The sequence below is a fragment of the Lethenteron reissneri genome, chromosome 55 (genome assembly GCF_015708825.2).
Source record: "Lethenteron reissneri isolate LAM-NWPU_2019-01 chromosome 55, ASM1570882v1, whole genome shotgun sequence".
In the NCBI taxonomy this organism is placed as follows: domain Eukaryota; kingdom Metazoa; phylum Chordata; class Hyperoartia; order Petromyzontiformes; family Petromyzontidae; genus Lethenteron; species Lethenteron reissneri.
In genome coordinates, this window is record NC_083833.1 from 700,010 (window position 1) to 714,903 (window position 14,894).

The 14,894-nt window shown below is 51.1% G+C and overlaps 1 protein-coding gene across 2 annotated transcripts in view; it reads left to right on the plus strand.

The window, feature by feature from the left end:
- Positions 1–314: 314 nt before the first annotated feature.
- The window catches only part of CCKAR (cholecystokinin A receptor), a 42,398-nt gene continuing 27,818 nt past the window's right edge, over positions 315–14,894 (plus strand). The window contains exon 1 of one of the 2 annotated variants that reach the window (XM_061574380.1): positions 315–333. The gene's annotated coding sequence lies outside the window, so the exon portion shown is untranslated. Of the gene's footprint in view, positions 334–9,344; positions 9,364–14,894 lie in introns of those variants that run through there. The other variant, XM_061574381.1, reaches the window with a different exon arrangement.

The following is a 14,894-nucleotide window of genomic DNA, read 5'->3' on the forward strand; positions in this document are numbered from 1 at the left end:
GTGACGCCTCGTCAACGCCTCGGCGGGACGCACCGAGTGAAGAGAGGATCGTGAAAGGGGCTCGGAGACGCCGCTCGCCGTCGTGATGCCCGCGTGTGGACGCACCACTTCACTCCATCAATGTCTGCGTCGTGTGGCACCCCCCCCAACCCCGGCTCGGCCACCCACCCGCCCCCCCAACTCCGGTAAGCCACCTCAAGCAATGTGTTTCAATCGCCATGAATCACGCGGTGGCGGTGTCGGTGTCGCTGCACGCGCCGCGCGAGCTGCCTACCCGGGGCAGCTCCCTCCGTGAGATCTACGAGGACATGTCCACTCGGGCAGCATTCCAAGGTCATTCCCATCTCATTGTCTCTCGTGCTCTGTGTGGCTTCTTTACACTGTTTCTTTATTATTATTAACATTTCATTATATATATTTTTAATATCTTTTTTAAAAATTCACGGTACGGATCGTTAATTTTTGCAGGGGATTGTCTTGTTTTTTTCTTTTTTATCTGCGTACGCTGCGGCGTTGTCTGTGAGGCGCGCGGCGCATACAAAGCTCGCAGTGGCAGCCCCGCGCCTAACTCTCGACAGCCGGCGACGAGCGCGTGCGGCGTCTCTCGTGGCTGTCACATCGCCCGGAGGGGAGCATTCTCCACACGCACTGGCGGTGTTGTAAATCACCACGCGGGCCGGATAGGTCGCCCGTCACTCTTTGATGACATCGCGGGCACGAGGAGCCCTCCTCCTCCTCGTGGTGGCGTGCGAGGGCACCCGCCACCGCACCGGCTCCCCCAGAGCCTGACCCCGTCGCCGCAGCCGTGAGTTCAACAGCCACCCCCTCGCCCGCTCCCCTATTGTTGGTACGCGATGCAAGCCCCCCCCCCTCCCTCCATATGTCGTGTCCCAAGGTTCTCGGAATGACTGCTCGAGGGCAGAAATTCATATTTTTTTAATAAAATGAAATTGAAATGTCACATCAATCGTGCTTCGCTTGCAAGGGGCATAAACAACACGGGACACCCGCGGTAAACACAACATTAGCTGTTCAATGTAGGAAAATGCATTTTTGGGTTGAAGGTTATTATTATTATTATTTGTTTGTGTTCCTGGTTTTTCTTCTATAAATGCCACACGGGAGGGGTGATGTGAGGCAAAGGCGGGGCCGGCCAGAGGTTCACGGACACCACCCCCAGGGGGGGGGGGGTAGAATTCTGCACGCTTAGCCCCCCCCAACAACAAACAACCCAACAATGCCAGCGATGTAGGCGCTGCGTTTGTGTGATGCCCCCCCCCCACCCCCTCGTGGGGGGAAATTAATAGCGGAAATGTTGGGACGTGGCGAATGGGACCGCAGGCGCGCGCCAGCGGTGGAATGGGACGAGTTGATCGATTCGTGCCACCGCGGCGCTGTGCTCACGGTGAGATCTGACCGCGACGACGGGATCACCGACCCTGCTGATGTTGGCTCATCAAATGGAGGGGGGCGTGTCACGTCATTACTCGATCCGCGTATCGATCGGCGCGATGAATCGACAACAGCGATTAACCACTCCCCCCCCCCCCCCCCCCGCATATTACGATTAACCCGGGAACTTTGGATTCTGATGTGCGTTTTATTTTTATCAGCCATATATGGGGGAAAAAAATCTCTGATCGTTGATTTCGTCGGGCGCACGGTTTTATCGCCGCGTGCGTAAGCGAAGGAGCAAAACGAAGGCGGGTCGTGGTGAACATTCGAAGTCTGTGAATCCGAAAATTCACGGCACGCTAGTGGTGGAATAAAAACGTACTGTGATGAAATTACCGATCTTGCCAATGTTTGGCCAACCAAAATGATATTTAAGACCGAGAAATGTGAGGATTTCTCTACAAATATTGGTTCTTTCGGTAAAGTCACGTGGATAGAAAAAAAAATCTAAAATAAAATTTATGAATAGAAATAAATTAAAGCAAAAAAACCCACGACGTTTCGATCGCAACACAAGCGGTCTTATTCACGGGGTTTTTGCTTTTATTAATTTCAATTTATTATTTTTATTTTAAAATGTTTATTTCATTTCATTTTTTATATTTTCTATCTACGTGACTTTACCGAAAGAACCAAAAATATGAATTCGTGCAGCCACGAAAGTTTTAAGTCAAGATCTTTCTACAACTCTGGCAGTCGCCTAATGAAGCTGTTTGTTGTAATTCCCAGCGGAAACGTCATAGCACTTGAATTGTTAATGATTTGGGTTTACTCTCCCAACACCCCGTTGTGCTGAACTCGTAATGAATTAGCAAGTTTAGTTTACGTGACCAACCTTAGTAGTTAGCTGTGTCGGGTGGTGGCGGCGGGTTTCATGACACATTTATATTTCAGCAATCTAACCCCAAAAAAACCCTCTGGTATGGATAATATTGGTTGTGAAAGCTAACTATGTCTTAAACAAAGGGGGTGGTGTCACATGACTATTCGATATCCAAGTACAGTAAAATATAGATTATCTGCGAGATTTTGACATAATTTAATAACTCATGGATATTCCCTTAAGCCCAAATAAATAATATATGAACAGTTGTACATTGTTATTCTTGGAAATGTTTAGTACAAGTCGCGTGTTGAAACCGAACAAATATGTTACTTAATACAAAATCCACGTGATCGGCTCTGCAGTACAGGAGTTGCATATCTTTACAACAGTGGGCGGAGTTTGATTGCTGTTGATTGGCGTGGCTCTGCTGCTGTCCACTTAGTGTGCCGAGTTTCCTGCTGGGCGGGAGCAGGAAAGTGTTATAATCACTGAGCACGTGCATCGGTCGATTGGTCGATCGATTTCATTGTCGTTCAACTTTTGCCAAATGAAATAGCTGTGCCGTGCATTCGTAACATTTGTTCGACTGTTTCAGCATCTTTTCATTGAGAATCTTTATTTAGACGGGAGGGATCGGGTTATCTACGAAGATTTTTTTCACAGGTGTCTGCCTGGAATCCCATCTCGGGTGCACTGTTTGAAGCTTGCATTGCTTTGCAAGTAGCAGCCCCCTTATGTGCAGTCTGTTCTCCTGTAACGCCGTGGTAGTCGCGTACCTGGACAACACCGCGTTATGGACAAATCGCAGTATGATAAAACATATGTAATATAGGGGGTAAAGCACAGTCCGTGATGACACGTGAGTTGCATAACGCAGGCTGAACAAAGACTGAGGCGCGTGGGTTGTCGCATCTAGAAGCATCCAGCAGCATCCCGCCTTGTTGTGTGACGCTAGGCCAAGGCAGCCGGACAACCGCTCACTCCTACTCACGCGACGTGGTTCCATTTGCTCGATCGCGTTGCATCAAATTCTAATACATTCATCTTGTTATCTAAATATCATCCAATTCGCGTTTTAAAACAACATGCAGTGTCATAGGAGAAGAGGCTGCACGTGGAGAGTGACCCCCATTTATTTACATCGATTTGTCAATCCACTGCTGGATGGATGGAGGACTCCCCGCGCTGCGTCGACCATGGGGGTTGTTTTCTTTGACCATACTTCACCGCGGTGGCTATCGGTCGCAGATAATAACACCGCCGCTGATGTGGACCAAGGCCAGGAATCGAATTCAAGTCCCTGGGGCTGATGTGAATGTAAATGTTTAGATAATCGGACATCGCTATATAACTCACGCGCACATTTAGCAAATGATTAACTCGACAATCTGGAACGTGTTTAAATTGCCTGGTGCGTGTTTTTTGTTTATTCTCCTTAAAAGCTGCGTGTGACATTTGTTTAAATCCTGAGGTGCGAGGGTTAGGTTAGGAATGCGATCTACCATTGACACCAGGCGGAGCGGGTAATGTCAAGGCGACCACCATGAGGATTGTGGAATAATTAAAGTCCCAGTCCTGGCCACTTGCTGTCACGGTTGCCACGAGCCAACACTTGCAATCGTTCTGAGTGGGCAGGTGCAAGAATCATAGTAGGGGGGGGGGGGGTTGGGGTTAGATCGCGTAAATATAAATGTGTTGTCGTTAAACCCGCCACCACCACCCGACACAGCCCAATTAGTAAAGTTTGTCACCTAAACAAAACGTCCCAATTCATTAGTAGTTCAGCACTAACCGGTTGTGTGTTGGAGAGTAACCCCACTACAAGATTTACAACTATAGTGTAGTGTATAGTGTAGTGTACTAGTTCAGCACTAACAGGTTGCGTGTTGGAGAGTAAACCCACTATAACATTTACAATTTGCTGGACAGTGGCGTTTCGCCGGTGATTACAACAACAACAGCAGCAGCAGCCAGCATCATCAGGCGACAGCCAAAGCTGTGGAGAAATCGTCTTCCCGTTTCGGTCTTAAATCTTCGGGGGGGATAAATGTGATGTCGTCACTTGTCATCCACAAGTGATCTCACCCCCAAAAACTCCTATTGTGGTTAATATAGGTCGCAAAAGCCCTACTACTACGTGTTTAACGAGGGTGTAATAACATTACTTTAACTAGTGGGCCTAATCTGCAACGGCCATCGGCAAATGCAACTAATCGCGTGAGCTTGCATGGCAACCAAATCGCTCGGAAGGCGCCGCTGGTCTCTCCAGATCTGGGACTTGATAAGCAGGCCGCACCTGGGCCTGTGCTTGTCGACGGGCGGGCAGTAGGAGACAGTAGGCACCATGGGTGGCTAGGAGATGTTAACCACCTCACCTGGTATACAGGGGGTTGTGGGTTCGATCCCGACCCTGACGCCTGCTGTAGATTTGTAGTTTGCGTGTCTCTCTATTATCATCATCATCATCACGGTGGCTAGGAGATGTTAACTACCTCGCCTGGTTTACAGGGGGTTGTGGGTTCGATCCAGACCCTGACGCCTGCTGCTGTAGATTTAGAGTTTGCATGTCTCTCTCTATCATCATCATCACGGTGGCTAGGAGATGTTAACTACCTCGCCTGGTATACAGGGGTTGTGGGTTCGATCCCGACCCTGACGCCTGCTGCTGTAGATTTAGAGTTTGCATGTCTCTCTCTCTCCCCCCGTGGTGGCGTGGATTTTTCTCCGGGTCTTCCGGTTTTTTCCGCTCCACATTTACAAACACGCTTTCAGAGTATTTGGCTGTTGTACATTTCTACAGCGGGTTGTACCAGTAACCAATTGTGAGGATTCGTCAAACGGGTGCCCGCAACTCGCGCGGGCGCTTTGTGTGGGAGCACTACACAAAGCGCACCGCCATGATACCTGAAGGGCTAAAAGCTCTGCTGCCTTTGTGGTTGTCATGGTGACCGATTAGCTACATAAGGTTTGAAATCATTTTCGGATAATCGTGTTATCCACCTTGATATCCTTCATTCAGGCACGCGAGAGCCCCGTTAAAATATAACAATCGAGGCCTGGGTGTGATTTGTAATGTGGCATGGCTGTGTTGTTACACTCGTGACCAATACAAAATTAAATTAAACTATTTATTTTATTTGACCAGGTAAGGCCCACGGAGCTGTGTAGATTTTTTTTTTCAGACGCGATCTGGCTGTTACAAATGATAGCTCAACGAAGTGGCTCATCACCACGTCGAAAAGATTAGCAGCCAAATGCTCGAGACGCATGTTCGTAAATTTGGAGGGGAAAACCGGAAGACCCCGAAAAAATACCACGCGACCACTGGGAGCAAACTACAAATGTACAGCAGGTATTAGGGTTGAGATCGAACCCAACGACTTCCTGAGTACCAGGCGAGGGAGTTAACATCTCCTTGCCACCGCGTCGCCCATCTAAAAAACAATTGTGGCAGATTTTTTAAATGTTTTTTTTTACACCATGAAATATGGCTCTCTACAGAAGCGAGTGTGAGCAGATCGATCTACTGCAGAAATCAAAGATCCACTTCGATGCATGTAGGTTTGATGAATGGAGAACATGACGTAAGCAATTGAAAATGGTTTCATTTAGAATTTAGAGTCGAGAAATATCGAAGGCCGCGCTCCCCGGTTTTACTGGGTGGAAAGTGGGGCCCAATCGTGGCCCAGCCTGCCTCAAAATCCCAATAAATGAACATTCAGTGCAGCCACCAATTGGCCACATGGGAATGCTCTCCAGCAGTGTCTGTTTAGGGAAGCCTCATCCTGGACTTGTTTAGATGTTAACTACCTCGCCCGGTATACAGGAGGTCGTGCGTTTGATCCCGACCCTGACAATGCCTGTATATTTGACGTGTGCATGTTCTCCCCGTGGTCACGTGGATTTTTCTCCGGGTCCCCTCCACGTTTAAAATCAACAACATGTGTTTAGAGTATTTGGCTGCTACTATTTATTTCCACGTGATGACAGAAAGCCACTTTGTTGAGCTATCAATTATGGGCAGGTAGCTTTTGAAAAATAATAAGTTACGTAGCTCAGTGGGCCTTGTCTGGTTTTAAAATAAATGTGGGCAATGGAATTCAACATTTGAATTAAAGTTAAACATTTTTTGCATTTATTTTTCCTACAAATTCCTCCACTTGATGGGTGAGGGCTCTTTGCCGCGGCGCCTTCAGTTTACGTCGGCGCCGCGTCCTCCGTACGATGTCCTCCCGATTGGACTCGCGGAGTTTCTGCGTTCAGTTTTTTTCTCTCGCATCCGCGTCTCCTTTTTATTTTCCTTCCACTCCTCGACGCATTCTTTGCGATTTCAGACGACGCGCGCTCCGCTCTCTCGCCGTTCCGGCTGACTTCAAGTTCGTAGATTTGCTCCTCGACCCGTTGAATACGTTGCTGCGTGTTTTATTTTAAATCAGCCACCTGGTGACCTTTGATCCCACAACTACCTTGGGGTGTTGCCTGTTAATTCGTTTTGCCCTCTTTTCGGGTTACGTTGAAGCGAACTTCGCAGCATTAAGTTGCAATAAAAACAAAGTTGGCATCTTCTTTGTCAGGTGTGATGATGACCAGGATCACGTTGCTGCTGCTGCTGTTGTTGTTGTTGACCGGCTGTCGCTGTCACACACAAGGCCCACCCCTACTGCACGCACACACAAGCACCACAGCACATCACACGTATCCTGCTCTCACCTCTCAGCGTACCAATATTCGCCTCATGTTAACTGACAACAACAACGCAACACCTCGACACATCCGTCAACAGCACTCTGTGTGCGTGGCCTCAAAAGAAGAACACATATGTAATAAGCGAGGTTTGTGGTCATGCATCCTCTTCTTCAGAGCACGTCAAGGCAAAACGTTGCCTAATACGCGCAAATTGTTCATATTTTTACTACATTTTGTGTTAAGGCCACACGTATTGACGAACGTGTTGAGGGTTTTTTTTTGTCAAATGTGCATGGACACCACCAGCACCACCACCAGCACCACCAGCACCACCACCACCACCACCAGCACCACCACCATCAGCACCACCACCACCAGCACCACCACCAGAACCACCAGCACCACCACCACCACCAGCACCACCAGCACCACCACCACCAGCACCACCACCACCAGCACCACCACCAGAACCACCACCAGCACCACCACCAGCACCACCACTAGCACCACCGCCAGCACCACCAGCACCACCAGCACCACCACCAGAACCACCACCAGCACCACCACCAGCACCACCACCAGAACCACCACCAGCACCACCACCAGCACCACCACCAGCACCACCGCCAGCACCACCAGCACCACCAGCACCACCGCCAGCACCACCACCAGCACCACCACCACCGTCAGCACCACCGCCAGCACCACCACCAGCACCACCACCACCACCGCCAGCACCACCACCAGCACCACCAGTACCACCACCAGCACTACCAGCACCAGCACCACCAGCACCACCACCAGCACCACCGCCAGCACCACTACCAGCACCACCGCCAGCACCACCACCACCACCCGCACCACCACCAGTCGCCCGGCTGAATGCAGCGACGCACACAATGCCCTGCCACGTGCCCACAATCCACACGCCAATCATCGCCAAACTCCGTGTGCACGCGCACGCACGCACACACGGTACACGGCACACATGCACGCACACACCACACGCACGCACACGCACGCACACGCACACACGGTACACATGCACCCACACACACACGCACACCCCACACGCACACACACGCTACACATGCACGCACACACGTACACCCCACACGCACACACACACACGGTCCACATGCACACCGCTCGAAACCCAGTTACATACATAAGAGAGGTTTTTGGGTTAGGTCGCATAAATGTGAATGTGTCGTTAAACCCGCCACCACCCGACACAGATAATTAATTCGTTACTGGCACAGCACACCGGTGTGCTGTACTCGTAACGAATTGCCATATTTTTAGTTGACGTGACAAACATTACGGATTGGATGTGTCTAGTGTTGGTGGCTGGATCGCGAAAGCCGACGTGTTAAACTAATGGTGGCTGCTGCTTTAACGACACGTTTATATTTACGCGATCGAACCCCCAAAACGCTCCATTGCCAACTACATCTGCGTCCAACCACATCAAAACACTGCCGCGGGGAATTCTTAAGGTATCACAACGGCGCCGTACTGGGCGTACATGGCGAGACTTTGCGTTTAACCACTTTGTACAGTTTGTAATCGCGTACAGTTCTAACAAATATCCTGTCCGTGACCAGAGGATTGAATTTCGGATAGTCGTGATTGACTGCTGATGGTCTTTGTAATTGTATTCCTCGTGTTCCACGTCACCCCACGTCTGGTTGGGAGCCATCGCCAACCGCGCCTTGGAGCGCCCTTATCCATCTCTGCCCTGGCCGCTTGCGAGTCGAGCGAGCGGGCGAGAGAGCGAGTGAGCGGCTCGCAAATGAGAAGGTCGCGAGCTCAAATCCCCCTGGGCCGAGTGTCGATTTAGCGGCCCCATCGTCCCCTCCCCCGCTGAATGCGCGACGCTTTGTGGGGAAGATCGCGACAGTGGCTGTCCCCCCGGTGGATGAGACTCGCCCACCGCCATGGGATTGTGGAACTTCAGCCTCCAAATTCTGGCGCTGTCAACGTGAGATAATCACTGCCTCGTTGTTGGGACGGGCAGGAAATCAAAGTCACCGTGCGGGAGTTTGGATGCAATCGAGATTCAACGTTGGGGGGGGGGGGGTGCTGCCTTGTATGTCAGCCTGGTGCCGATGAGCGCGTGACAGAAGGCGGGGGGGGGGTCTGGATGGGTGACGGGTGTCGGAGGGACCCCCTCCTGCTTGCGTGTGTCTCTCCTGGCAGAGGTTGTGGTGGGGGTCGAGTCGAGTCGCTGCGGTCACAAGTGGCCACGGGCTCCGCAAGGTGCGGCGAGCTCCCTCCCCACGCCCATCGGGAAGGTCACGGGCCATGTGCCACCTGATGTCCAGGAGAGAGAGAGGGCGTGCTAAGTGGTTGTGGGGGTCATCCGAACGGGGAGGAGTGAGCTGGGTGGCGAGGTGAGTGAGAGGCGTGTAGATGCTACGTGTGAGTCGCTGCTGCCGCGGCCTCTGTCCACGCGGCGTCAGTTGTCCGATGCCTGCGAGCCTCGTTCGTCCGGTGCGGGCAGCGTGGCTTGGCGCGTGCGAGCTGCACTATCGGCCGGGTGGGCTGGCGATGCTCGTGGCGCTGCGGTGTCAAGGCTTGGCCGCTCGCGCGGATGTGCTGCGCTGCACGGAGCCATCATTCCGTGCCATTGCCATCCCTATGATCTGTGTCTCCCTTTGGCCTCGTGCGCTGCTGCTGGTGGTGGTGGTGGTGTGGCTGGATTTAAACCTTTTATGGCAGCCGTTCTTCACCATTACTGCAGCCTTGTACCCATTTGGTTCTCAGTCGTAAACAAAAATGTACAATGTTAATTAACACACATGTATCATGTTAGTTAAGGGTTTGATGGAACAAAGTAAGTTGTACTTACGTGCCCGTTCTTAATTTGTGTTTCGATTATTTACCTGCTAAAGAAATCTGGCCATGTCCCGCACCCCTAGAAAGTGCATCTCGTATTCCCAGGTGGGGGTTGCGTGCACCTCAGGTTAAAAACCACTGCTTCGCAGTAATGGACAGCCAGCAACAATGGCATGTGAGGATGATGGAGATGCATAATCACAACCACCATCATCATCGTCATCGATCCTTGACGCAGGTGAAGAGAGTGATTTTCATGACATCGGTGCCCACCTTCATAATTCAACGTCATTATCGTTCACGGTGGCATTGCCAGTGATTTGAAGAGTGGCCGATGGCGGTAATGACAGTCATCATCATCCATAATGGATGTGTTTGGGTTTGATGGCGTAAATATAAATGTGCCGTTAAACCCGTCACCACCGGCACTGCTAATTTGTAAGGGCTGTCACGTAAACTAAATGTGGCAATTCGTTTAACGACACATTTATATTTACGCGATCTAACCCAACAATCTCTATTATGGATATTGGTCGCGAAAGCCGACGTGTTAACCTGATCATCATCATCGATGGCATTGGTGGTGAGCGGAGGCATTTGTTGCAAAGAAGATAGCCATTTGTTGTTGTTGTTAAATCGTCAATCGTAGCAGCAGCATCGACCACAATCCCCACGGCGGCGACAAAACCAAACCGCCGATGGAGGCGATGACGGTGCCCATGTCCGCCTCGTTGTCATTCACCGCCACCGCCACCACCGCCACCACCACGTCCACCACCACCACCGCCACCACCACGGCCACCACCACCACCACCGCCATCATTATCAAGGCCACAACAGGAGCACTGTGGGGACACCGAGTGATAATGACTTCTCTGCAGTGAGCGACAAAACAAAGAAACTGGCCGCTTCATTGATGAGCAGCCGCTCGTCCACGTGACAACGGACACAATGGGCGCCGCCCTCTGAGGACTCTCCTGCCAGAGTTTGGTTTTACTCAAAAGTTCACCTTCCTGTGACAGGGGTGAGACTGAATAGGGCAACCAACGTGAACCTCCCCAGAAAGTGGCGCTTACTTCACAGACTCCGGCAGAATGACAGAGGCTGAGTCAGCCCCTGCACAGGCGCTGGGACACGCGACCCGCGGATTGCGAGCCGCGCGCTCTGCCGCGGTGGTGGTGGTGGTGCTGGTGGTGCTGATGGTGGTGGTGCTGGTGGTGGTGCTGGTGGTGCTGGTGGTGGTGCTGGTGGTGGTGCTGGTGGTGCTGGTGGTGGTGGTGCTGGTGGTGGTGCTGGTGGTGGTGCTGGTGGTGCTGGTGGTGGTGCTGGTGGTGGTGCTGGTGGTGGTGCTGGTGGTGCTGGTGGTGGTGCTGGTGGTGGTGCTGGTGGTGGTGCTGGTGGTGCTGATGGTGGTGGTGCTGGTGGTGGCGCTGGTGGTGGTGGTGCTGGTGGTGCTGGCGCTGGTGGTGGTGCTTCAGGGTCCGTGCCGTGCGGCCAAGCCGCCCGCGTGACCGACAGCCCGAGGCACGCGTCGTGCTCCACGAGCCACGTCCTGGGCGCCCATGCGCACGGCGACTTATTTTGACGATTGAGTGCACTTGGCAAGACGTCACATTCCACTCCGGGTGGGCCTTCGACGTGGCATTAATAAATGCGGAGTGACGGGCCGCTTGTCTCCGTTGGTGTTTCTGACTCGCATTTGTTCCGTAAGCCATGCGTGCAATCAGCTTTCTGTCTCTTGAGTGTAATGTCCAAGATTCCTGCCTCTCTCTCTCTCCCCACGCTTCATTGCTTATATTTCAGATTTCGTTGCATTCTCTTCGTTAAGATCCGCGCTCGTGATCCGTATCATTGCTGACTTTGTGCCCTGATTGAACACGACGGGTTTTCTTCAGGTGCATTACATTTGGAGGTTTTTTAAAACTTTTTTTTTACACCCCGCGACAATTTATATTCCCATCCTACTATCAGTGGCGTATCACGAGAACAAAAATATGCCGTCAAATCAGACATTTATCTCCACAGCGTGCATAATCAGTCACCATGTGCATAACATCAGCGAAATAACATCTCTTATCAGGCACGGACGGAGAAAATTGAATTCATTACAAATTGTGCAGCTTCTCCAGCAGGCCCGGGGTAATTTGGGAAGAGCCCTTTCCGGCGGTGTGGGGATGTCCGGCATACTTCGCATTAACTACATGCACAAGACGAAGGAGAGCGGTGGTAGAGTGGTGAGCGCACTGGTGGTGAGCGGCTCTCTGCTAAGTTTCGTCCCCCCCCCCCCCCCGGCTAACATCAGTGGTGAGTGATGTCACTCACCGGGGTCCTGCTCGCTCATCCGCGTCCTTCAAATCATCACACCCATGAAAGAGGCAATTAATAAAAGTGCCGCGCGAATTAAACACGCCACATGCATCACACTGCCTGAGCTGCAGCATCGCCGCTGTTGTTGTTGTCGTTGGAGAGGAATCTACACAACCGTTACATCCAGAACAGAGGTTTTTTTTGTGTAGGTTAGATCGCGTAAATATCAGTGTGTCGTTAAACCCGCCACCACCCGACAGCCAATGAGGAAGGTTTACCACGTAAACAGAACGCGCCAATGGGTGACTAGTTCAGCTACCGGTTGTGTGTTGGAGAGTAAAACCCACGACATTTACAATTCGGGTATCGTGACGTTTTCGCCGATAATCACAACCAGCCTCATCAGGCGAAAGCCAGAGTTGTCCAGAAAGCCTCCTGATTTCGACCTCAATCACATGTTGTTGTTAAGATTCCCGAAGCAGTCAAACATTTGTCGCGGTTGACACTTATATCAATTGTCTCTGTCGGCTAGAGGAGGGTTGACGACTCACATGTTTACACGGCGATCTAACCCAGCGGATCAGCAACTCAAATAACATGAAGGGCGATTAATTTCTTTGAATTCGGCCCCTTAATGAATAACGCGGGTTGGCGCCTCCCTGGTCTCAATATGGATCAATGGGGGCACAATCCGTCTCTCGAACAAGAGGCGAGTTGTCAGAGCTGGCCCCCAATTACCGCTCCCACCTCCCCTGCTGAACGAGGTGTCGGGGTGAGTGCCCTCTGAGAGGGCTCTGCGGTGGCGTGGCATGCCCCAGCTGCCAGCCGCGGGGATGTCGCAGAGGAGGAAAGCATTTGGCGCTCGCTGTGGCGGGCATCCGCGCTGTAGGTGGCCGTGATGACCTCTTGACCTTGCGAGAGATGATGCGTTGTGTGGATATTTACGGTCACGTGGAGCATAATTGCGTTTTCGTGCATGCGACTATTCGTTACAGATGCACGCATGTGGGAATACAGAGCGCAGTGTTCGGTAGCTACAATAAAAATTTACATTTATATAGCATCTAAATTCAACGGCAATCTCCGGACGCGTCGCAAAAAGGGAATTAGCTCCATGCAGATATAAAACAAACGGAATCTTGTGTCTTGATTTTAACTCGGGTCGCATCAGAGTCTCAACCGCACGGAGTTCAAAAGGATGAAGACAATGCCAGACCCTGAGGAGCAGAAGCGGAGAAGGAGTGACCTCCTCCCGTGCAACCAGAGTCGATGAGTGTGGGTGGCCGTGTCCGAGGGTGGAGGAGGCCTTCATTGCTATTGGAGCGGAGGCAACGTGGCCAGAGAGTAGAGCGAGATGAGAGAGGAGAGGTAGGAGGCAGGGGTGCGAGACCTTGGGGAATTACAACAAAAAGCAGAACGGTCATTGTAACCCGATAAGCACATTCGAGACTTGACACCGTAGCAGTGGAGAGATCGGAGCACTTGAGTGATGCGATCACATTTTCGCGTACGGGTGAGAAACCTTGCAGCGGTATTCTGAATCATCCGTAACGTTGACATGCGGGGAATTGGGGGGCCGGAGAAGAGTGAGTGGCAGTGGTCCAGGCGACAGGCAATGGAGGCGGAGTGAGGGATTCGGGTCTCAGCGGCAAGTGGGGCCAGACAGCTCCGTGTGTGGGCGATGTCACGCAGGCGATGTCACGCAGGTGCACATAAGAGTTTCTTACAGACGTGGCAGATGAATGAACGTCCAGGATCTGAAATAACCCCAAAGGTTGTTGTGGTACCTGCCAATGGGATGAGAAACGAGGCAACTTAGACGCTTTAGCTGACGAGGCTTTTCACTTAAAGGTTCCACAATTGAGAAAATACTGAACATTTAAATAAATCAAGTCGTTAATTCAAGAGACATTTCTGGACTTACGAAGGTGTACGTTTATTTATTTATTTAGCATCCAAGTGGCGGCGGCCACAAGCAGTGCATCTCGTGTGAGCGATGGCAGGAGGACGTGCATAGTTGTTGGTCTCCCTCGGCGTCTTGCGAATGCACAACGGATGGTCAGCTGTGGATTATAAAAGGCAGAAAATCCAGGGCAAGCTGTCCGGACCCCCCCAGAGAGGGTCAAAGCCTGTGCATGAAATGCGTGGTAGTGGTGGTGGTGACAATGATTGTAAAATAGATGATTATTTTACACTTTTTGACAACAGCATACATATTTTGCTGAGAGTTTGTCTTATGACCAATACAAGCGGATGAAATGTTGGGAAAATGGCCTTGCTTAAGACGGGAGAGAACAATCTCGTGGCTTTTTTTCCATCCCAGGGTGAAACAAGTTCAATGTCCGACTCCGATGTGATCTCTGCATCCTCGTTCTCTCTGCCTTTAAAGAGGAACACTTTCAGGAAAACATCATCCTATTGCTGGAGACACGTTTATTGTTAACAGCATTGTCACTATTTTTACAATTATTTGGCCTCATAATTGTATATGTTTTGTTTTCATCTGGTAGCTTGAAGCATGTTCTAAAATAATGATCACATTCCACGTGTGTTTATATCGCGTCGTTTATGGCAATCGCATCTCAAACGGTGTAGAAGTCGTAAGGCGTGGGGAAACTACAGAGAAGCAGGAGAGGAAGCAGACAGAGCCGGCACGACCAACACGTTACCCAAGCTCTCTGATCCTATAGCGATTGAGTTCTTGGAGAAAACACGCGTGGGAGCGTGGGGGGAGGTACAACTTAATTGCGCAGGTGATTGTTCAACAACCACAACAACA